Genomic DNA, 26,750 nt, shown 5'->3' with positions numbered 1-26,750 from the left:
ATATATATATATATATATATATATATATATATATATATATATATGTCTGTATCTATATATATATATATGTATGCATGTATGTATATATATATATATATATATATATATATATATATATATATATAGATAGCTATATAAAAAATCTAACTATATAATATATATATTTATACCTCTGCAGACGCTAAACAATGCAATGCTCTCAATTAGTACCATACTAACAATGTTAATTTAATGGTGTTTTTACTGAAACTGACATGCTTAAATGCATATTTTTAGATAAAGGCCCACTACGTTTTAGACTCAGTCTATAATAGGTCTACTTCACTTTGTCGAATACCTTTTTGTCGAACCCTATTCATCGAATCCTTAATCCATCGAATGTTTATTTAAGAGAAATTTGTCCCAGGGGGAAAAATCATGCAAATTGTAAACCACCCCTTCTGCCACTCACCCACTCACAACCTCTAATCAACTGTTCCGGAAATATGGTCCTTCCTTCTCTCTCTCTCTTTTATATATGTATATATCTATATCTATATATATATATATATATATATATATATATATATATATATATGCATATATCTAGCTACCACACACACACACACACACACACACACACACATATATGTATATATATATATATATATATATATATATATATATATATATATACATGTATGTATATATATATATATATATATATATATATATATATGTGTGTATATATGTATATATATATATATATATATATATATATATATATATATATATATATATATATATATATATATATATATATATATATGTATATATATATATATATAGATATCTATATAAAACAATCTAACTATATAATATATATATTTATACCTCTGCAGACGCTAAACAATGCAATGCTCTCAATTAGTGCCTTACTAACAATGTTAATTTAATGGTGTTTTTACTGAAACAGACATGCTTAAATGCATATTTTTAGATAAAGGCCCACTACGTTTTAGACTCAGTCTATAATAGGTCTACTTCACTTTGTCGAATACCTTTTTGTTGAACCCTGTTCATCGAATCCTTAATCCATCGAATGTTTATTTAAGAGAAATATGTCCCAGGGGGAAAATTCCTTGGGCATCATCAGGAATTTGCCCTTTTCAAAACAGTATTGCGATCTCGGATTTGGTATATTTAGTTAGGAGGGTGGAGGGCATAGCCCCCATGGATTTAAATATTGTTATTTTTGTGATGATAGCTGGTTGGCCTAGTGGCTATTTTCCCTGGGAAAATCTTCTCTTAAAAACCCATTTGCTGGATGGAGTTTTTGACAAATAGAGTTCAACAGATAGGTATTTGCTAAATAGTTAATTCAATGATGTGACGTAGACCCATCTGTAACTGCAAACCAATCATGTTACAAAAGGATTTTTTTTTGTCTGTCCTGCAGCCTTCATGGTATTGGCCCAGCACCCTAGTACCTGCACATGCTGCGTCAACCAGCCCCCAGGTTTTCAATACAGTGTTGTTGTGGCCGGTCATGAAACTAGCCATACAAGGGCTTGTCATTTGTCAAGGTGGGGGCACTTATGACCTACCCATCCCCCTTGCAGATCTAATCATATATCTGGAGGGACTGGTGTACAGTGGAGAAGTGCAGCATATCGCTCTACCTCTGCAGTAGCTCGGCCATGTCTCTACCTTGTCCTTTTTCGTCACACCTACCAATGTACCTTTCCCAGCTTCCACAAGGGATCGACCCAGTAGGCATCCATGTGTCCACCCAACCTGGGATGGTAACACCCATCCCTCCCTGTTGCTTCTATCATTGCCTAAGCCACTAATCAAATCCTGGTCACTTTGGTTGTAGTCAGGGCTTTATCCCTGTAGACAACTGAAGCAGCATTCTACAAAAGATTTGTGATAATATCACATGAAGCAAAGAAAAATGTCCTCATTTCACACTCCAGATTAGGTTCCTTGTTCACACATTTAAATAATGACATTGATATGAAAACTGGTTTTCATATCGTAGTATTTGCATTTGTCTTTTCAAGAGTGACATTCGAAGTAGCATTTTTGGAAGGTCTCCAGTCTTCCTTCTGGTGAGAGGGATGTTATTCTTTAAGAGGGATTTTTGATATTTAAAAAAAAAACATAACTCACAGTATAATGCTCAGATCTTCTTCTGTTGAATTACAGCAGCAAATGGATAGTGTTCCCCTCCTAACTGGTATTGAATGAAGCGGCTGAGGTTCTCAGTGGTCTTCTTGGTTATATGCTTATTAAGTATCTGACCTATTGCTGTTTGATAAAAGACCTTACAGACTGTTCATGTCCTTTAGAAAGTATAAAGTAAAGAATGCATACAGATTTAACTGTTACTGAGTTAAATTATAAGAAATATGTAACTTGTGCCTCATTTAGAAACAGCCTTGCTTTTTTTCTCCGCGTTGTAATCAGTTTTCTTTTTTAAGACTCATAAATTCATGTGTGAATCATTATCTGGCAACTTCAGGAGCTCAGCAGCTGAGCTGCTCAATGAAGCTGAAATATTTCTGAAACACTGCTTTGCCAAAGTAGCACACATTCATGGGTTTTTTACCTGCAGAGAGACATTGTCTTTGGATGAAGGATAAATTAGAGTTATTATAGCTGATGCTATAATTATACCCATAGAATTTTTAATAACTATAATGTTGTGTAGTTTTGTAGTGAACAATGCCCATAATAAGAGTTTCATTAAGTGCAGGGAAGTATCACCACATCTGCGTTTCTCTCTCCCTCTGTCTCATTACGCACACACACACACACACACACACACACACACACACACACACACACACACACACACACACACACACACACACACACACACACACACACACACACACACACACACACACACACACACACACACACACAAACACAGAATCAACACTGGACAGAAATTGACTGATATTTAAAAATTGCAAACTGATTTGTCAAACATATCGCAGGTATAAAAGCAATATAATAAAAACTAATAATACAAATTAATCTGACATAAATGAGTAGACAATCTCAACCAGCAGATGTTGCTTTGAATGGAAGGACTGCTTGAGTCCAGTTTAATATGGGATTTTTCACAAAGATCCCTTTTCTCATAGACTCCTGGGGAAACTATATTTTAGTACAACATTAATTTCAGTGAATTGAAAATTGAATTCATAGAATTATGAAACATATACTTACTTCTCATTTTACGTTTGGCTATATACTTAAGCTGTAAAGCCATATGGCACCCTTTCATATGTCTTAGACATGAATGCAAATCATTTGTCATTATTAGAAACACACACTTTTATGAAGAAAACACTGGTATTGGTCACTTTCTGATATAAGTCTAAGTAACAAACCTTTAAAGTTGGATGTAACCTCCTTTCCTGTTAAAATACCAAAGTATGCACCTTTTGATGCAAAGATCTGCTGTTTCTACTTTTTATTTTGTCAATAAGGATGGCCTCGAAATGTTTTTTTTTTCCAAGAGTTGAAAATCCCTACCATCACATATAAAAAAACTGAACCCACAATGGCTCACTACGTAAATTAATGAATGGGTTATTGTATTCCCATGCTATATGCATCAATTGTAGTTTCTTCCTTCCTAGAAAGGTACTTTTTTAACTATTTAAACAAACAAACAAACAAATGCAGAATACCTTTCTTAGAAAATTAACACATTTAACACATACAGTGATACTGTAGTGAAACCACAATGTAAATAAAAGATAATTCTCTAATGTAATAAGTTGTTTTCCTCACCTATTATACTTTGCAATTGTTTGTATATCATTAATCACTATCTACCATTATATTATTTTGCGGGTGTGGTAATAGAGAAAGAAATGTGTAGTCAGTGAAAGTGAAATTTCAAAAAACATAGTATTATCTTCTATTTTTTGCAAAATCACTAGCAAATTTATCATGGGCATTATAACAAAAAAATGAAATAAGTTTAGAACAGTGAAGCTGCCAAAAGTGACCAAGATTTAAGGGGCAGTGCAATCCTTTTTGCGGTAAATAAAGGGAACATGTAACAAAAACAGTTCATTTGCAATATGAATTGTAACACTGACTATGCAGGTTGATCAATAATGCACTAATAATGCAGTGCATGCTTGCCTTGCTTCATTGCTTACGTTATTGTTACTTAGCTACACAGTCTCTCACACACACACACACATCTATGTTTAAGTGTGTATGTGCGTCTGTATATATGTGTGTGTGTGTGTGTGTGTGTGTGTGTGTATAAATGCATATACAGATATGTATATATATATATATATATATATATATATATATATATATATATACATATATATATATATATATATAGGTTTACTATTATAATCTCAAAATTTAAAAAAAGTGTACTTATTAGCGAAGTGTTTCACCAAAAGTACACATTAAGAAATGTCCCTAATGTTGTAAAATAGCTGTTAATGCCGAAAATGTCGATCACAACATTTTCAGTACTTAACAGCAATCACACCCTTCCCATAACTCCCTAACTAGCTAACCTAACATCCCATTTATGTAGGGTGGCAAGCCCCCCTGCACCCCCCCCCCTGTGGGGGGCTGTGCCCCTCACACTCACCCTAACCCACCCTAACCTAATATTCCAACTCCAAGATCACACTACAGTGAGGAAAGGAATGTATTTCCCTAACCGCACTGCACCGTGATCCCTTTACATGAGTGAACATTATATTTGCGAATGCACAGTCCATTCGCAAAAATGACGTTCGCTCATGTAACCTGCACACGTGAGGTATTCAAACATCTGTTGTTCAAATACTTTATAGCCATGCAATTGCACGGCAAAATTTCAGTGGTAAACCGTATATGTGTGTGTACAAAGACCTGCATCTGGAGTGTTTATCCCCAGGCCTCCACTGAAAATCGGCTTCATTCCAAGTTGGACTTTTCCAGTTAACAAATGTTAAATAAATAAATACATAAAATTTATGTGTGTGTGTGTGTGTGTGTGTGTGTGTGTGTGTGTGTGTGTGTGTGTGTGTGTGTGTGTGTGTGTACACACACACACACACACACACACACACACACACACACACACACACACACACAAAGGAGAAAAAGGAAGAATTTCAGTATGTATAAGTATCTATATAAATATATATATATTTATTGAGGGAGAGAGAATGATGAAGAAAACCTGCTCTGTGATTAATTTTTCTACACAGCCACAGAGACAGGCAACTACTCTTAGTTGGGGTTGGTATGCAGTATACTGTTATGGACAGTTGTGGACAGCAAACAAGAACATGTCATACTTATGGAAAACATGCATGTGTCCACAGATATTGCCCACAATAGGCACTACAGTGGTATCATTGCCATCTATATACAGAGATTTCCAAAAGCTAATAAATTCCGGCAGTACCCTCATATAGTGGCAATATCTTCCATGGAAGTGTTTAACTTCAACAAACACATGACAGGAACACTATTGTCATGTACATATCAGAAAGGTGATACAGCACAAATGATATCATTTAAAATCAGTCAATATACCTTGCTGTCAGGCAGCTGCACGATCTCCCTGTCTTGAATAGATCCCATATAAGATCATAGGATCATAGGAGGTTACTAAGCTATCGACCCGGAGGCCATTTCCAGCCTAGCTGTTCTTCCCAATGTAATACCATAGATGCTGCAGTCAGTACCCCTGGACTGTATTTATTAATGACTGACCATATTCAGGAGGGTTGTGGGTGGTATCCCCGGTAAGAATTGATGATGCCCCATCTACTCGTCCAGGTTCCTTTTGAACAGAGTCATAGAGGTGCTCTGCTTCACCATAAATTGGCAGCCTATTCCAAAGGTGTGGCAGTCACTGGGAGACTAATCTGGCCCTTCAGCATGCCCTATTTAAGTCACAGGCTATATTTAGGTCCCTGGAATAGGTAGCTCTAGTCCCATTTGATTTATGGATGTGCAGCAAATTCATTAGGTTTGGGTCGGTGATTGCTCTGTAATCCAGGCATAAGTCTCCACTAAGAAGTCTGTATGATATTGATTATAGTGACAAGGACTTTAGTTGGTCTTTGTAAGGCATGTGCTGAAGTCCCTTGATCTTCTTAGTTAGAAGCCTCTGAGGTGTCTCCTATTGTTGCAGGTGCTTTGTACAGTACATGCCGAAAGAGGTGTTATACTCAATTATGGGCCTGATTAGTGACAAGTATAGAGGGGTTATAACCTCCTTTGCTTAGAGGCAATGCCTTTGCTAATCAAGTGTGCTATGAAGAAAACCTTCCTTACTGCTGTAGAAACATGGTGGTCAAAAATAAAGTCACAGTCTACTTGTGCTTTGAGATGTCTTACCACTTCGTACATACTTATGGTATTCTTGTTAATTTGATAGTGTGAAGGGACATTGTTTCTACTGAAGGGAATGATGATGCATTTCTTTGTATTCAGTTTGAGGCCATGAATAAGACACCAGTTGTTGGTCTGTGTAAGACACTCCTGAAGTATTCTGACATCATTTGGGGTTTCACTAATTGCACCCAGTTTGCAGTCGTCCGCAAACTTGATCAGCCACAGCCCCCTTAGTTATGGCCTGAACTTCTGAGAAGTATATAACAGACAGTGTGGGGGGGTATCATTGACCCTTGTGTCACCCCATTGGTGACAGGTCTGATGGTTGATGTGGAGTCATGGACTCTGATAGTGTGTGACCAGTTTGTAAGCCAACTGGAAAACCATCTTACAACAAAGGGGGTTTACATTCAGTTTTCTAAGGTTATTGGTAATGCCTGAGTGTGGGATTGTATCAAAGGTCTTTGCCAAGTTGAGGTATGTTGTGTGCACAGATTTGTCTCTTCAGTAGCCCTGGATAAATTTTTAAAGAAATCTGCCAGGTTTAACAGGCAGGATCTGCCCTTGACAAAGACAGATTGGGTTGGATCCAGGTTTGGAGGTTGCCTATGTCTTTATTTATGAGGTCCATGATGATACATTCCATGGCTTTACAGATGAGGCTGGTCAGACTTATGGGTCTGTAATTCCCTGGGCCTGTTGCTAGGCCACTTTTGTGGAAGGGAATAACTGTTGCTGTTCTCCATTCTGAAGGAACAAAGCCAGTGATTAGACTATGACTGAATAGGGTAGTTAATGGTGATGCTAGTTCATGTTTTAGTTGATTTAGAAGACAGCCTGGGATGCCATCTGGTCCCATATAGTCTGTGTTTTTTTGCCAGAGATAAGGCTTTAATGACCTGCTCTTCAGATTTGTAGTGTCAGGAGGAAGTTGGGGTCAAGGTTTATGATAAGTTTAGAGGGGATAAGGAAGTGAAAATATAACCGAATCTGTCCGTTAGCAGGTTTGCTATCTCTGAGGAATCGGTGTATGTATGTGATATTGTTAATTACTAGTTCGGCACATGCTTGGATCCTACCTTTTAAGCTATGTCTGCAGCTGTAAAAGGCCTTATGACTATCCTTGGCTGTGATTGCTAAGTTTTTCTCAACGTTACCCTTAGAGCATTTGACATGCAGTCTTGTTTGCCTTTTGAGGTTGAGGATGGTGCTTTTCCATTGTTGTGCCCTCACCTTAGTTTTCTTAGTTAGCAACCTTTTGCGTTTCTTGTAAAGTTCATTGATACTGGATGTCCACCAGGATGGCTTTTTTTACCTGGGGTTTTGGCTTTGATTCTTTCTGGAACAGCTGAGTCTATACACTTATACAAGTCATTGTACAGGGCTTTATTGTAAGCTTTGATGTAGTTACCACTTCCAGCTAGGGCTGGGGTTTGGAATCTATTTGTACCTTCCCCCAGGAGGGTATAGTTTGCTTTAATGATGTTTTTTAGTCTAACTTCACCATTTGTGAGTTCTGGTATTGGTGGCACTTCTAAGTTGACTGATTTGTGGTCAGATTTAACTAATGAGGGTCTGACAGTTGTGGTGGTGCATCTGTTTCTCATGTTAGTGAGGACTAGATCTAGTATATTTGTTCCTCTTATAGAGGTTTGAACAATTTGTTTCAGGGCGTTTGAGTTAACAAAGTCAAGGAACTTTTGTGCTAGTGAGTAAGGGCTAGAGTAGGTTTCCCAGTTGATGGTGGGATAATTGAAATCCCCATCACCAGAGTGTTTGGCAATATTTGAAATGACTCCAGTTTGCTCGAGTAGACCTCATGCACATCATGATCCACAGAGGGAGATCCATAACTAGCTATGACTTGAATGGAGGTCTTACCCACAATAATCTAAACATGGCGTAACTTCCCTGGAGTTGTCCAGTCTAAGTAGTTGGTAGGTGAATTTATCTGTAATTTAGATAGAAACACCACCTTCTTTGGTTCTCCTGTGTTTGTTTTGTGGTCTGAATGTGTGGAAGGCATTGTAGCCCTGCAAGGCCAAGGTAGTCTCTGAGGCCTTGAACCAGGTTTCTTTGACTGCACACACATCTACATTCTTCAGTGATAGAAGTGCTTTCAGAGTGTGCAGTTTTCGGTTTAAGCTCCTAGCATTTAGTGGCATAACTCTTATTTTGATATGGTTGGCAATTTTCATTAAAAAGGCACTATGGAGGAGGCAAGCACCTTTGCCAGCAGCTGAAAGCCTAGTGTTGCCAGGTGCAAACCTTCTCTTGCAAAGCAGCGAGGTTTATTGACCATGCCATCCCAGGCTGACAGAAACTAGATCCCTTTTAATGACACCAGAAACTAAGCCAATTATTCAAATTGATCATTTTTTGTTTATACTGTGTCATCATTCTAGGTGAGGGCTGGGGACATACTTGCCTGGGACACACACTCAAAGAGCTCAGTTATGTCTCTCTTCATATAGTCCAGTGAGGTAAGTCTCAGGTCATTTAATCCAATGAAAGCTATGACAGAGTCATAATGGTAGTTGTAGACCTGAGTGCGTGCATGAGCTGATGAATCCAGGTACCGAACTGGCAGCTGACCGTGACTTTATCCTCCTCTAACCTGGTGAGTGGGACATCCACTTGCCTTACTATGGAATCTCCATTGACAATAAATTTTATTTTTGAGTGTTATGCCTTAAGGTTTGGTAGGTGAGACACTGGTGTTACTAGGTGTCTTGGGTGCTATGGGAACTGTTATAGTTGTATGTTGATTTATATGCTGGATGCATTCTATGTGCATGTGTAGTGGTACTATGTGCATGAGTAATGGTGGGTGAGTTGACAACCTCTTCAGTGCTACTGTTTTGAGTGCGAGAGAGCAGGGATTCAAGATTCGTGGTGTAGGTACATCTCTCGGATTCTGTACTAGAATGAATTATTAGTAAAGAGTTGTCAGCATACATGAGTTAGTTGCTACATTACCTCAGGAGATCCAAGTCAGGAAGGCTGGCAGGAGAAACAAGGGAAGTCCAACTGTCCATAATGTAGGTTTGAAAAACTATTATTACAAAGGGGGGTGCTTTTAGGACTGAATTAGGAGGTTCTCTGTAGATGGGTATTTCTGGCAGGATTTTTGGCTTGTGGTTTAATAGGTCACAGCAAACTAACAATACATCTTAGACAGCAGATGTACTAAAGATGAAAACTACACTAATACACTACAGCTGCATCTAAGGGAAACACTGTCTGTCCAGCTATGGCACACAGTTGCTCTGCAGTGTTTTAAAACATGGCTTGGTGGGAAAACAGAACAAACAGAACAGGTGCTTTGCAAACAGTGAAATGTTGCAGCAAATACTTTGCTAACAGTGAAACCACCAAAAAAGGTTTGCAACAGTGAAAACAGCAACAGCATTTGATTTAACATGCACAGTAAGGCAAACAAATGCAGTATAAACAGTGCAGTTTAGTTTACAGTGTTTGAATACAGTACTAAATAAGGAGAACACAATAACAAGTGCATTAAATAGTATAAGCAAGCAAAAAAAAAAAAAAACAGGCAGCTTATGAGGTTTGGGAAGCTCAGAAACCTCTAGTCATCTGTTATCTCATATCAGAGTTGTGGCTGGTAGCCCACCTCAGTTCAGCTCAGTTTAAACAAGCATCTCAGAATACAGTTGACTTACCCGACATATTGGCCACCATATTTGTTCTTCAGCATCATATATCACTAATGGATCTCATTAGTATGAAGTGTTTCAGAACTTTGGAGTGGCAGCACACAGCACCAATGTCTGCCAATCTTTGCTGAGTCCAACAATATGTGTTAAGATTCATGTCTTTCAGAGGAAACCATTGCAGTGTGGATTTAGACAAGACCCCAAACATGTGTAACAGCTGGTGGGGGAAAGAGATAACTGAAGAATCTATGCCTGCTCCTCCCTATTCATAGGATGCATGAGGATGACATGTTGGTGCAAGGCAGGTCATTCCTAAAGCCTCAGGGAAGTCCAGAGGAACATTTAGTCCCAAGATTAGGTGAATGCACAGGGTCTGAGGGGTGACATTACTTTAGGAGGGTGTGACCACACCCAAATAGATGTTCTTGCATTCCAGCTCACACTGGTCATCTGAATGTTGCCAGAGTAGAGGTGACTGGGTCTCCCAGTATTGTGTGAAACTGTCCTCAGTGAATAGCAGACTTTGCTCTCAAGCTCACTTTTATTCCATATCCTGTCTTCACCATTGCATACTAGATGGTAAGCTTCATCTAGAATCATGGATAATAGGTCTCAGTAGGGGAGAACGAATGAAGAAATGATGGAATCTGCAAGAAAAGGAGAGTAGTATTGCTGGAACTGAAGTCATCCTCAAGCCTTGGTGAGTATGTTAATATGGTGGGCCCAAGACAACAGTGACATATAGACTGTATTTTATATAGCATGTATCATGGAGACAGGTAGGTTTACAAATAAAAAAAGACAGATGGGTCCACAGGTCCTAGCATAAACGTTCTTAATCCTGGTGTATGAACTGGTGCCAAGACTAGAAAAATGGTAGTACAGAGCTCTCAAGACATGGAAACATTCTTATGACAGGGTTAGGCCAGGCTCAGGTGCAGGATGACACACTGTTGTAGAAGGAAGCAACAGTTCACAAAAGCCACAAAAGCGTACAGGCCAAAAATGAGCCATAAAGATGTTAGTGAACTACTGAGTATAAGGAAGAAATGATCTATTGTTGCTATAATATAGGAAGCCCAGAATTTAAAGATGGAAGATATTCAGAAGGATTAAAAGAGTAGCTACAGGAAAGAAAAATACTTGCACAAGAAAACTGCCAGAAGATTTGCATTCATTAATATAACAGACCTATGCAAAGCATTACATGGACGAAGAAACTTTGGACTGCCTGGAAAAAGAAGTGACAGAGGAAGTGCAAAAATATAAAGAAGAAAATCCAGAGATTTTTGAAAGGTATAAAAAAAGATACATGGATGGGGGAAAGTAAAGCAGATCTCACATGGTACAATATTTATAAAAGGAGAAAGCCAAACTAATCAATAAAAAGTAACTTCAAAGATATTTGAAAAGAAATAATGATCAAGGCATCCAGATGGGGAAAACAAGAAAACAAAGGAGGACTATAGAACAGAGGATTAGAAAGGAAGAAGTTAAAGAAATAGAAACTGAAGTTATGGACTACCTGTGAAGTGAAGGATTAGTGTACAAAGTCCAACACAGGTGATATCACAGCATGGTGGAACAATGATTCCCCAAATTAAGGATAAACAGGTGGAGCAGAAGGCATCTTAAGAAGAAATTTGGACATGTGAAAGAAAAAAAAAGAGATCTGATATGGTGCAATTTTTATGCAAAGGAAAAAGCAAAGCTAATCACTATAAGAAAAGCAGCACCAAAGATATTTGAAGAGAAATACAGACAAAATAACCTAAATAGGGAAAATTTCGCAATAAGAAAGCAGAGGGGGAAAGTAGAAAAGGAAGATTAATAATGGAGAGGTTAAATAAACAGAAACAGAAGTTGTGGATTACCTGCAAAGTAAAGGATTTAGTGTAGAAAATCTAGTATAGATGATATAATGGCGTAATGGAACACTGGGTGTCACCTGTTTAGAAGGAGCAGGTGGAGAAGGAGGCGTCTGAAATTTTATGTGTGATGATGCTCTAAAGCAGTTTGTTGGAAACCAGTGCAAAAGTTCAGTTGAAGTTGTACAAAAATGGAAGGAGCAGGAAACAGCAATGTTGTGGAGTGATAGCTCAATGAGTTCCCATATGAAGGAACAGCAGGCGATGCAGGATGCATCTGAAAAGGACATGTCACAGGAAAATATTCCGTGACTATCTATAAAATGCCCATGAGAAACAGACACCAAAGGATGTCCTCTCATTTTAGAAGAAAATGATTTAAGGGAAGAGTTACTTGACTTAACAGAGATGCTATATTAAGACTAATGAAAGAAATAGATTGAACAAAGTAAGTAAAACCCAAAATGTCCAATAAAACAGATGAACACAGTAGTCAAGACATGTGGTATAACAGAAGTAAATAGGATATGTTACTGAGAAGCTAAATTAATAACAGATAAAGCCTTACCACAAAAACAAAGAGGGTAAAGGAAAGAAAGGAAAGAAATAAAACGCCACTATGGAAACATCAAACAGAGAAAACTTTAAAGCAGATAAGACAAGAAATATCACTGTTAGAAGAATATAAAAGAGGGAACAGATCAACAAAACCACTTAGAAAGATAGATAAGCAATGCACAGTATCAAAACAGAACCAATACTGCATACATATCTGCTGACCTTACCAAATCCAAACATAGTGAAAACTTTAAAACTTAAGGTGAAGGATCAGGTGAGAAGAAAAGAAATGTGGAAAATGCATACATTTCATGACAAGTACAGCTATCTCCTGGAACAGCCTCATGACAATCAGGATTTGTTGAGAAATTGTTGAGGAGAGATGAGTTCAAACCAAAAGATGAAAGGTTAATAATGGCAGCCCAGGATAGTAGACTACATACACATTGGCTTACAAAGTCCATTGAACATGTGGGAGAAACAGACAAATATAGGTTCTGTGAAACCAGTTACACGTCTTGATGCTGGGTGTGATACTCATGGCAGAGATCCTGTATACTAAAATAGGCATAAGAATGTGCCAATATAATTGCACTGGGGATTGTGCAACCATACCAACTATTGAAGTAGTTGAGAAGCATTGGAAACATGAACCACAAAGCATTATAGAGAGAGTGATGATGTTTATATTACATGGGAACATCCATTGCCAACAGTTCAGAAAACAGATAAGAGAAAACCAGATATAGTAGTCCATAAAAAGAGGGCAAAAGTAGAATTGATTATTGAAATTTCATAACTGTTCTGATGAAGTCCTAGAATATTTCTGTGAGGAAGAAAGCAATTAACTTTACATTTTAATAAATAGAGTGTGTTTCAATAAGTATTCTGATGTGTTTCCATTTATACCACAATTTTGTTTTGTTATGAGTTTGATACTTCTGTACTGCACACAGCTGTGGATGTCTCCTTTGTTCTTGTGCACTGACATGAATATACTTATTTGCCAGTCATCTGAGATATGCCTTTCTCTCTATACTGCTATGAGTATCCTCAAGGGCCATCTCTCCCCTATACCACCCAACATCTTTATCATATCTGCTGTGACCTCAAATGAGCCTGCTGTTTTCCTTGACTTCATTTTCCTTTGTGCTGGTCTTACTTATTCTATGGCAAGCTCCTTCTCTTCTGTCATTGTAGGCTGTATCTGGGGCAATACTACTTTTGTGGGGTTTTCTTCATTCAGAAGCTGCTGGAAGAATCCCTTTCATTTGCTTTCGATGTCCTGCAGAGTGGTGAGCAGGTTGCTTATGGTATCCCTTATTAAGGGTGTCTGACTATTTTTTTTTCTTTCTGTCTTTGCACTGAACCTGATAGAGCTTCTTTGTGCCATCTACTGACTTTCCAGAAGCTAGTAGAGTGCCTCACATGCCTTGTTCTTTGCTATTGCAACACCTTTTGTATATTCTTTTTCAGTTTACCAATATTCCTTTCTAGCTTGGTCCATCTTTTCTACCTCACACTTTTTCCTGCACTCCTCCTTCTTTTTGATGACTTCCTGGACTTCTGCATCCATCACTGGCTTTCCTCCTGTCCCTTTTTCCACACATTGTACTGCTGCATATCTGCTCTGTAATGCTCACACATGCTGTTTTGTGGTGCTGCCATTCTTCTTCTTCATCTCCGCATATTTCCTCTTGTTCCTTAGGTGCTGGCTCCCTCAGTATTTCCTCGAACTTTTCTGCTTTTTTTCCATTAGCTTCCAGATCTTCAGCCTGGTTTCTGTTGAGCTTAGAGCCTTCTCTGACCACTGCTTGTAGCTGATTGTAGCAACCAGTAGTTTATGCTGTGAGCCAGCTGTTTCACTGGGGATGATTTTGATATCACTGATTCAACCCTAGTGCCCCTTCCTAACTAAAAGGAAGTCAATCACACATGCACTCAAGTCTCTCAAGAACAGGTACTGTTCTGACTCTGTCACAGGCCATGTTGGTGTGAACAACTTGAGATGTGCTTCTCTGGACTATAAGAAGAGAGGCATGACTAAGCTCATGGACTAATTCTCAGGCAGGTATGTCCTTAATCTTAAGCAGCATTTTACCTTCACCTAGGATGATGCCTCAATACAAACAAAAAATGATTGCCTTCAGTAATTGGCTTAGTTTCTGGTGTCATTCTATGAAGATTCACTATCTGCCAGCCTTGAATGACATGATCAACATACCTTGATGCTTTGTCAGAGATGGTATTCATCTCTCACCCCTGGGATTTCAGCTACTAGCTAAGGCTCTTGCCTACCCCATAGTGCCTTTTTAGGCAGTGTCTCAATGACAAAATTCTTGATGTAAAAACACCATCAAAAAACAACCTCAAGGTTATGCTGCTAAATGCTAGGAGTCTTAACACGAAACTTCACTCACTGGAAGCAGTCCTCACGTTGGAAGACACAGACATTTGTACAGTCATGGAGACCTGATTCAAGGCTGTGGAGAGTATCACAGCCGTACTGGGTTATACCTCCTTCCACACATTTAGACCACAAACTGACAGCATGAAAACTAAAGGAGGTGGTGTATCAATATTCATTAAAGATAAATACACCTCCAGATTGGTGAAACAGCATGATTCTCAAGAGATACTTCAGGTGCAATTAACTATTCGTGAGACACTTATACAAGTCAATGACAGCTACAGGACCCTGTCCATGAATCAGGATACCCACTCTGCCTATTTGGATCTACTTAGGACTATCAAGATACATCTGAACACTATGGCTTTGTGTGACTTTAACTAATCATCCATTGACTGGGTAAATTATTCGCACTCAAATTCACTTGCCCAAAGGTTCCTTGACTTCATTAACTCCAATCCCCTGGACCAGCTGGTTGACACTCCCACAAGGGGTGCCAACATCCTGGATCTGGTGCTTACCAGTATGGGGAACCACTGCCACACCCCCATTGTGAAGTCTTCCCTGGTGAGATCTGACCTAAAATCAGTCTCATTTAAAGTAACTATCACACCTAACCCCCCAGCAGCAACTAAACTAAAAAACGTCTACAAAGCAGTTTATAAGCTCTTACAGGATGGTATAAGTAGCTTCCCTGCACCCCCCACCCCGATGGAACTGGCAACTATGCCAAATTCTACACCAATGCTTTATACAAACACCTCTATAATTGCATTGATTTGGCGGTACCTGATAGGACCAAAGCAAGCTCCTCAAGGAAGAGCAAACCTGCCTTGTGGACAACTGCCATTAACAGGCTTTACAATAAGAGGAAACAATTTCTATCAAAGACTAAGAGAGAGTGAGCCCTAAACTGGAAACTCTCCCTCCTCAGCCTAAACAAGCAAATAAGACTTCTTGTGAAGTCCTCCAAAGCAAACTATGAATACAAATTAGCCTTCTCAACTAAAGACGACCATAAGGCATTCTTTAGTTACATCCGTAACCTAAAAGGAAAGGCCCAGATTTGTGCCAAACTGGTAGTTAATGATACCACAAATACTGAGCCTGTGGACACAGCTAACCTGTTGGCTGACAGGTTCTGTGAAAAATTCACTCCCCTGTCTCCTCCACATATACACCATGACATCCCTATCCCCTTTCCCCTACATTGTATCTCTAAAGGACAGGTCACAAACACCCTCTCTAAGGCCAAAAACACAGCATCTATTGGACCTGATAACATCCCAGGCTGCATCCTACATGGGCTCCATCAAGAATTAGCAACACAACTGGAAAATCTTTTCATTCATAGTCTAAGCAATGACTTCGTCCCAGCTGAATGGAAAATGGCCACCGGTATTCTCTTACACAAAGGTGGTGCATTCACTGACCCTGGGAACTATAGACCTATTAGCCTGACTAGCCTTATCTGCAAGGCCATGGAACGAATCATCATGGACCTTATCAACAAAGATATAGGTAATCGCCAAACACTTGACCCTACTCATTTTGGATTTGTCAAAGGGATATCATGCCTTTTAAGCCAGGTGGACTTCTTCAAGACAGTCACCAAGGCCCTGGATGAAGGGAAATCTATGCATACAGTCTACCTGGACTTGGCCAAGGCTTTTGACACTAACCCCCACTCAGACATCATTGACAAAAGTGATCACCCAGCTAGGTCTCAACCCTTATATCATTAGATGAGTCATTAACTGGCTCACTGATAGTACCCATATAGTCAAAACGGTGGAATCCCCCTCCAACCGCAGACCTGTAACCAGCACTGTTCCACAGGGATCAGTCCTGGGACCTCTGCTGTTTGGAATCTGTTTCTCCGAAGCACAAGCAAAAACTAAAGGTCTGTGGTTGACAAAGTTTGTTGATGACTGCAAACTGGGAGTGGTAGTATAATCTCCAAATGATGTCAACATCCTACAAGAGGGTCTTACACAAATAAACAATAGTGCCAAAGTCATAGCCTTAAATTCAATGCAAAAAATGTATTATCATCTCTTTTGGTAAGGGCAATGTTCCTGCTAACTGCCACATCTATAGCAGCACCTTAAGAATGCACTCAGTGGTGAGAGACTTGGGCACACAGGTTGATAGCAGCCTTACCTTTGACCACCATGCCTCCACAGTGGTAAGAAGGGCATTCTGTGTTGCTCATCTCATAAGTAAGGGAATTGTCTCCAGAAAAAAGACATTATCACCTCCCGGTACTCTTCCCTCATCAGGCCAATAACTGAGTACAACATCCCTTTTGTTATGCACCTTTCCAAGCAAATGCAGCAATAGGAGAAACCCCAAAGTTTCCTCACAAGGAAAATTTAAGATCTTATGTAGATCATTTGAAATCACTGTCATTTTATTCTATTTCACACAGACTACTCAGAGGTGATCTCTATCTTGCCTACAAGGCAATCTCTGACACTGCTTTATTGGAAATGCTGCATCTCCATAAGTCAAATGGTGAATGAGTTACTCACTCTAAAGACCTTAACCTGGTATGTGACATTAATAGAACCTGCCAGAGGGAAAGATTTCTCCCAGTGGTTACGACACCTTTGGAACAGACTGCCACTTCATGTCAAACAGATCACTTCATTGGCTTTCTTCAAAGACAATCTGGACAATTAAATGTAACCTGTAAATTCACCCCAGAGGTTCCACCTAAGTCCCTCTTGGACAGGGGCAAAAGGTGCTGATCGTAGAAATAAAGGTAGAACTTGGTTAGGCTTGTAAGGGCCCTAGGCCCATTAGCCTAGTAACTTCATATGATCCTATGTTAACCACTCTTGCATGTGATCTTGTAACTGTCTCTCTTTCTAAACCATGTTTTGTCTACTACCAAGCCATTTGCCAGACAAAATCCTAGAATGGCCTCTCCCGCTTTATTCCTGTTCTCCACCCCTGTGGACCTAGGTAGTTCTAATATCCTTTTCTGTATGTCCCAATATGAGCATTCCAGTCACCCATAATTAACACCAATGCATGTTGTCCTGCAAATGCTTTCTGAATGCACTCTTTAACTCACTACCATGATCCTGCTGTAGGGCATAGACTGACATTATGAATACTTCCCTATCATTAGATTGAAGTCTTATTGCCATGAGTCTTTTACTAATTCTGATGACATCTTTCAATGTCTTCTGAAGTTTCTCTCTCTCACTACATTTCTCAGACCATTTCTAGCCTGCCATGCTCCTGAGTAGTAGAGTCTGGATCCCAAGCTAAGTGGGTTTGCTGCACTGCCTTTCCATCTTGTCTCCTGGGTGCATAGGATGTCCAGCTTCCTCATTGCCATCATATTATCCACTTCCAAGCTGGATCCTGTCATTGAATGTACATTGAGTGTAAGAATGCTTAGTTCATATTTGGCAGGTTGATTGGCTTTGCTTCCAACCTTTGCTCAACAGAGCTACACAGGTAACTCAAACAGGCCAACTGGAAACCAGCATCCAATGTCTTATTGAGCCAGGGCTGCAGGGCTTTATGGCAGGCTCCAACAAGCCAACAGGAGCACATATACCCAACCCACCATTAGCATGGGTCCCTGGTGTAGGTAGGGTTATCAACCCACTTATCACCAACAAATACCCATGCCAATTTTGATGACATTAGTCAACATGACCAGATCACTCACAGCCATCTTCTTCTTCTTCTTTCAGCTGCTTCCATTAGGGGTCGCCAAAGTGGATCATCTGTTTCCATTTCTTCCTGTCCTCTGCATCTTGCTCTGTCACACCAGACACCTGCATGCCCTCTCTCACCACATCCATAAACCTTATCTTAGGACTTCTTTTCCTGTTACATGGCAGCATCATACTTAGCATAGTTTTCCCAATATACTCTGCATCTTTCCTCAGCACATGTCCAAACCAATGTAATCTTGCCTCTCTGGCTTTGTCTCCTAACATTCCAACTTGGGCTGACCCTCTAATATACTTATTCCTAATCCTGTCCACCCTTGTCACAACCAGTGCAAATCTTAACATCTTTAACTCTGCCATGACCAGCTCTGACTCCTGCCTTTTCGTCAATACCACTGTCTCCAACCCATATAACATAGCAGGTCTCACGATCCTCTTGTAGACCTTCCCTTTCACTCTTACTGGTACTCATCTGTCACAAATCACTCCTGACACTCTTCTCCACCCACTCCATCCTGCCTGTACTCTCTTCTTCACCTATCTTCCACACTCACCATTACTCTGAACTATTGATCCCAAGTATTTAAACTCATCCACCTTTGCCACCTCTACTCCCTGCATCTTCACCATTCCTCTAGCCTCTCTCAATCACACACATATATTCTGTCTTAGTCCTGCTGACCTTCATTCCTATTCTCTCTAGAGCATATCTCCACCTCTCCAGGGTCTCCTCCACCTGTTCCCTACTGTCACTACATATCACAATGTCATCTGCAAACATCATAGTCCACTGGGACTCCTGTCTGATCTTATCTGTCAACCTGTCCATCACCATTGCAAATAAAAAAGGGCTCAGAGCTGATCTCTGATGTAATCCCACCTCCTCCTTAAACGCATCTGTCACTCCCACCGCAGACCTCAGCACTGTCACACTACCCTCGCACTTATCCTGTACAACTCTTACATACTTCACTGACACTCCCGCCTTCCTTATAAAATACCACAACTCCTCTCTAGGCACCCTGTCATATGCTTTCTCTAAGTCCACAAAGACACAATGCAAGTCCTTCTGACCTTCTCTGTACTTCTCCATTAACACTCTCAGAGCAAATATCGCATCTGTAGTGCTCTTTCCTAGCATGAAACCATACTGCTGATCACTAATCATCACCTCCCTTCTTAACCTAGCTTCCACTACTCTTTCACATAACTTCATGCTTTGACTGATCAATGTAATCCCTCTGTAGTTACTACAGCTCAGCACATCACCCTTATTCTTAAAAATTGGTACCAAAACACTTTTTCTCCATTCCTCAGGCATCCTCTCACTTTCCAAGATTTCATTAAACAATCTAGTTAAAAACTCCACTGCCATTTCCCCTAAACACCTCCATGCTTCCACAGGTATGTCATCTGCGCCAACAGCCTTTCCATTCTTCATTCTCTTCATAGCTATCCTTACTTCCTCCTTGCTAATCCATTGTACTTCATGATTCACTATCCACACATCATCTAACCTTATCTCCTTCTCATTCTCTTCATTCATCAGCCCCTCAAAGTACTCTTTCCATCTGCTCAACACACTCTTCTCACTTGTGAGTATGTTTCCCTCATTATCCTTTACAGCCATCATTTATAAAATGAAAATTATCAGGTAATTTTTAAATCAAATAACAGCTGGAAGAAATTAACACAATCATGAGCAGTGTCAGTGGCATAAATAGTCATGCCATTCATGTTCAAAGTTGCAGAATAGTGCATCCAAAACCTCATACTGTTTCTGATTAAAACTTGAGCAAGTGTGATAATTATAGTTTTTGTCATTGCTTGCTTTTGATTGGGGAAATCTTCATAAATCTTATCATTAGTACAATTCCAGGCATATTCATTCTTCTTCTTCTTGTACTTTCTCAATACACTAGTCAGGAGACCAGTGAAACAGACAGTCCATAAAAAAATTGGTTCTTTAGACAGTGATTGTGCTTGATATAAAATATATCCATATTATCTCTTGTGACACCCCTGCACTGGCCCAGTAATCAAGGAACATTAATTCTCACCACTGGTAACACTGAGGGATGTACACAATGTGAGGATGACAAGTACACATGCAGTAAAGTGCAATTTCCTTTAAGAGTATACAGAGATCACAGTCAGTTTGGGGCTGGTTTCTCCCTCTTTCTCCAAATCCCCAGTAAGCCTCCCCACTGGCACAGCTATAAAGTTCAGACCTTAGAAGGGTTCCAAGCCAAGTCCTCTAACACTCTCTCTGTCCAACCTGTGCTTTGCTTCCCTGCCCAAGTAGCTGACACACAAACTCTAGGAGATTTGTTTTACACACACACACACACACCTGGGAAAGGCTGCCACAGGTTTACTAGCTATGTCCCCTTCTGCCCAGACTATAAGGTAGTCATCACTGCCACCAGAACCCCTACTTATCAGCTACTATAAAGCCCTTGCAAAGCATGTCCAAGCCTACTGTGTAATGTTGCTATTAATTCAAAGGGGTGTCTGAACAAGCAAGGCTACTGGAATGGCTTATACAGTGTCACCAAATAGATATGCAAGTACTCTAAGAGCTCAAATATGTCTCACAAATATCAGCCACAAAGATAGGTTTAAATATATTTAATAATAAATAACAAACAAACAAGACAATACTCAGAAAACAGGCACAGTTAATTCAGAGTTCAAAATTACAGGAAATATTTTTAAACAACATTGCAGGAAAGTCTCAAATAAATACAGAAAACATCTAAACTAATCTTTACTATATTCCTAACTATATCTAAAAGAAATTACTGTAGCCTAGTTGCTTACTAGTAGCAAGGCAAGTGCAGATGGTGATGATAAGTGGATGTTCTTGCTAAGTTCAAGACAAAATAAGAAATACACAGTCTATCTCTGAGAGAGTTCTTAAATCAGTATCAGACATTACTGCTGGGCCAGCTTGGATGACATCACTCTTTGTCACCTGACTTCATTTCCCAGGCTGCAACAGATATCTATTTAGAACGCTGATAAGATGTTTGTGTTGGTGTATTACTGAATTTAGCGACAATTACATTGCAGCTTATCTTGTATAGTGTTCTTTATTGTCCTGGTACAAATAACTGCTGCTTATAGGCAATGCATAGCTGTAGCTGTTGAAATTGGGGCAAATAACTAAATGCCGAAGAACAAACTTATTGCAGATCTCCCTGTTACTATCTACAGTAAATATACCACATTTTAGTGGAAATGCAGGTAATAAGGGGCAGTTGACCTTTCAATCCTACCTACTTCTAATGCATTCAAATTAACAAACTACTATTCACTATACCCTACTATCTCAATATATTTGTATAACTGGAAATAAATTGCCCCCTTTAGCAGAGACAGGTTATTCACTCTGCAACAATAAATCTAACATTAGCATTTTCAAAGAACCAGTTGCTACCAGTAAGCATTTATAACAAACAATCTAGTCAACAACTGCCTACACTGAGGCTGTAATACTAAGTAACTAACTGTGCTAATTACTACATTGTCTGTCTCATCTACTCTGACTCTCTCTCCAATTCTCTGTAGAATGCTCTTTCCTTGACTTCATTCACAGCTACTCTCCTCAATTCCGTTGTACTCTCCCATTCTAATGGTAAAGCTCCCTTATTCTGGTATCTCCTCCACTCAAATAACTCTACTGCAGCCATATCACAGTCACATCTGTTGCTTATCTTACCCTGTACCTCACTCTAAACAAAACTATTGCAAATTATCTCACCCTTATACTACCTTTCTATTTTGTTTTACAGGTCCCTGCCTCTTAAATCAAGCTTCTAGTAAACCTGCAAAAGCTGAAGGTCTCACATACCCTTTAGGTGTGCTGCTTCACCAGAACACATCATCTCCAGCAAAAGTGCAGTCCCTGAACAATGTATGTTATATAACAAGCATAAGTTACCCTATCCTGTTTTTGACTTCTGCGAGCCTTGTTAAAGTATTACTCCTGGTCAGCATCAACAACATCACTGTGTCCTCCCTAACCTGGGTTCTCCCTGGCCATTAAAACCCATCTCCTTCCCTCTAACCCTCATACCTCAGCCTTTAAATAGCTCTACTGCAGCCATTTAGTCTTCCTCTTGGCTACCCCCTCCATTGTTCACCCATCTTCATTAATAACTGACCCTCAAACCTCCATTGCTCCCTAGCCATAGCTTGAATCACCCTTCCTTCACTCACACAGCTCTTAACTAGACTCTACAGTCACTATCACTCTTTTCCCTACCAGTTTCTCTATACCCACCCCTGTAGCATAACCCCTAGCTTGGTCTCTTAATATCCCTCCCATAGATTTGTGCTACAAATCTCAAGCTGACCATTCCTGTAACAGTAACCCAGCAAACACTATAGCTTAACTCTCTCTTCTATTGCATTCCCCTACTACTCCCACTGATTGCTTTCATTGACTACTGCTGCTGATTCCTTAGACTGTGCTGCCCCAGTCCGTTCGCTATGCTCACTCCACTGCTCTACCCTACCCCCATTCCCACCCACCCCTGGGCTACTGTAACTTATAGCTAAACACCACACCCATTGGCAATTCTCACACATCCCAATTATCCTATCATTTCTCTCCAATCAATCATAAACCCCTCTTCCCACCTCACCCTCACTCACACATACCCCACCCTACACACAGAAACAAATACATCTCCACTTTAATACCACTTACACCGCAATAAAAATGATGCTCAAAGCACACAACACTTCTCTACTACAAACATTAATCTATCCATCCACTACACTTACCTTACTCCTAATCTCCCTTCTCTCCTCCTACCATATCCAACTCCATTTCAGTAACCCACCACCATGGCAAACTGAACCCATAACTAATCACAATCCACTCAAATGCTCCACAATTACTCTCAATGACCTTACCTCCTGTGAACCACACTCCTATATGTACTTCCACCTGAAAGTAAAAACCAACCCTTTCTCCTAACAAAAGCAATATAAAATACTAAACAAGTTAACCAAACTATACCATAACCTACTACTAACACTCACTGCGGTGATATACACCCCAATCCAAGACCTACACCAACTACCACATCTAACCCTAACATAGTAAACCATTTATAAAACTGACCCACCTCATCTCTCCTTTTCCTAAACATAAATATAAGAAGCATACTGAACAATGTTCAGGACCTTCATGCCCTATTAGCCTTATACAAATCAGAGATAGTCATACTAACTGAAACCTGGCTTAAACCACATCATCAGAACAATGAGATCATAGCACCTGGTTACAATATTATTAGGAAAGATAGATTGGACAAAAATGTGGAGGGGTAGCAACATTATTCAAAAACCATCTAACTATAGAGCAGTTTGGCTGTGATAACCTGGATGTAAAAGACATAGAAATTATCCTAGCCAAATTTAAACTAAACACCCACAAACAAATTATCATTGCAGGAGCCTACCTCCATCCAGGCAATAAATTTAATTCAACAGAAAACTTACTTAGCTGTATCTCTAACTCCCTTCCTCATGAAACCATACTACTAGGAGATTTTAACATAGACTGGCTCACTTGCTCCAACCACAACCCCTATAACCACATTAACCTCCACTACTAGCTAACACTCAGCATGGATTTAGACCTTCACATAGTACTACCACTGCACTACTTTCTTTTACCAACACCATCAACTGTAACCGCAACAACAACAAACTAACCTCTTCTCTTTTCCTAGACCTGTCAAAAGCCTTTGACATGGTCAACCATACACTTCTTCTACACATATTAAAATCCCTTGCCTTGGATTCCTCTTCCTTATCCTGGTTCTCATCCTATCTTGAAAACCGACAACAAGCAGTACTCTGGAAAAATTCTCTATCTGCTCTACTACCTATCTCTTTAGGAGTACCTCAAGGATCTATACTAGGCCCACTCTTATTCTCTATCTTTATTAATGATCTCCAGTCATCTATCCAAAACACAACCTGTATACAATATGCAGATGATTCTACCATTATTTGCACAGCTTCCACTCAATCTGAACTCCAGTCTCAGACACAATCTAACTTTTCAACCATCGAACAGTGGTTCTCAAAAAGATGTCTTCTCCTCAACCCCAAGAAAACAAAACTATTACTATTCTCACCTACCCATAAATATTCTCAACTAAACTTCACTATTACTGCAAGTGATAATTCCCTCATCTCCCCCGATTCTACTACCAAACTGCTTGGTGTTACTATTGATAATAATCTTAACTATGATTATCACATCAATAACACCATAAAAGCAGTTAATAAAAAGATTGGTTCACTGTACAGAATTAAACCCTTCCTTACACCAGAAGCACAGACCACCTTAGCACAATCACATCTTATCTCTACCCTACTGTATGCTTCCTCTATTTACACTAATCTCTCTAAAAGCAACCTAAGGAAACTGACTACATCCTACCACAATATAGCTCGTTTTGCCACAGCATCCCAGTATAGAACTCACCACTGTCTAAACTTAAAACACTTACACTGGTTGGAACTTCCTAACAAGCTTATCTATTAACAACTCTTAATAACACATAACATTCTATATCAACCATCAAAGACACCTGCTCTTAGTAACCTCTTGACCCCCTATAATAACTTGAAACAGCTGCGCTCCGCCGAAAAGCTACAAGTCAACACAACTAGAATTACAAATTCAGCAGGTAACTGCCTTTTCTCCAACTCAGTAGGCAAAATATGGAATAACCTCCCCTCACACATTACCTCTCTAGCCTCCTTTCATCTTTTTAAAAAACAACTTCTTTTACATCTGAACAACTTCTGGCTCTGCTCCTGTACCAATCCAGACTAATCTACTTTCCTCTTTCTACTATCATATTTCCTTATTTCAAAACTGCAATCTTTCTCTGTGATCACAAATGACTTAATGACTGTACTGCTACTACTGTTCTCATAATAAAAAAAAAAAAAAAAAGGGTACAAACAATGTCTTTTACAAGTATGTATATACATTTTAAAATATGAAATAACCCATCCTCACATAATTGTACTGTAAAGAATTAATGCCTTTCTCAGTACGTAGATAGCACTATGTGTTTTTTATTACTTGATCTAGACTAATATGTATGCATTGTTGCTCACTGTCTGTGTCACAGGCATTTATTGTAAATGTTTAATTTCTATAACCTTGTTTTAATCTGTGGAGCTTTTCTCCCCGGGCCTCCACTGAAAATGGAAATTATCCAGCTGGACTAGCTCGGTCAACAAATGTAAAATAAAAAAAAAAATAAAATATATCAAGAAAACAAACCCCCTACCCTAAAACAAAATTATTTGGAACTTAGAAACAAAGCCAAAAGACAAATTAAAGCAGACAAGACCAACTACTATAGAAAACTTCAAGTAAAATTTGCCCTCAACCCCCAGAAATTCTGGACTACCATAGCAGGAATACTCTATCCAGGAAAAGCCTCCACCCCTACCCCTGTACTACCAAATAATGAAACCGATATCCCCACCCAATTTAACAATTTCTTCACAGAAACAGTACTAAAACTCTCCAATGCCCAAATAAACACAAACACAGCAACACAACTAGCCACTCCAACACAGCAGAATAACCAAAACACCCCTACCACCTTCTCCCTGCAGCCAGTCCCTACCAAGACAATATCAAAATTACTTAAGAAACTAAAACCAACCACCCTAGCTGCAGACAAGCTGCCTGCTGATTTCCTCCAGATAGCAGCAGAAGCTATATCCTATCCTATCTCTATCCTCATCAATAGATCATTATCTGAACACAAAATACCCACCTTGTGGAAAGTCGCACACATCATTCCACTTCACAAAGAAAACCTCTCTAGAACTGACCAACTACTGCCCAATTGCAATCCTATCACCTTTATCCAAAATACTGGAAAGGGTCCTTCACACTCAGCTAATACCGTTCCTTCTACAACATAATCTCCTCTCCAATACACAGCATGGATTTAAACCATCACACAGCATTACCACTGCACTTCTCTCTTACACCAACATAATCAACCAATACAGGAACAAAGGACTGTTTGTATCCTCCATTTTCTTAGACTTATCTAAGGCTTTTGACATTGTGAATCACAACATGCTTCTTCAAACCATGTCAAAA

The sequence above is a fragment of the Protopterus annectens genome, chromosome 1.part1, assembly GCF_019279795.1.
Source record: "Protopterus annectens isolate FY-2018-M chromosome 1.part1, PAN1.0, whole genome shotgun sequence".
Lineage (NCBI taxonomy): Eukaryota > Metazoa > Chordata > Ceratodontiformes > Protopteridae > Protopterus > Protopterus annectens.
Note: the sequence above shows the minus strand (reverse complement) of the source record.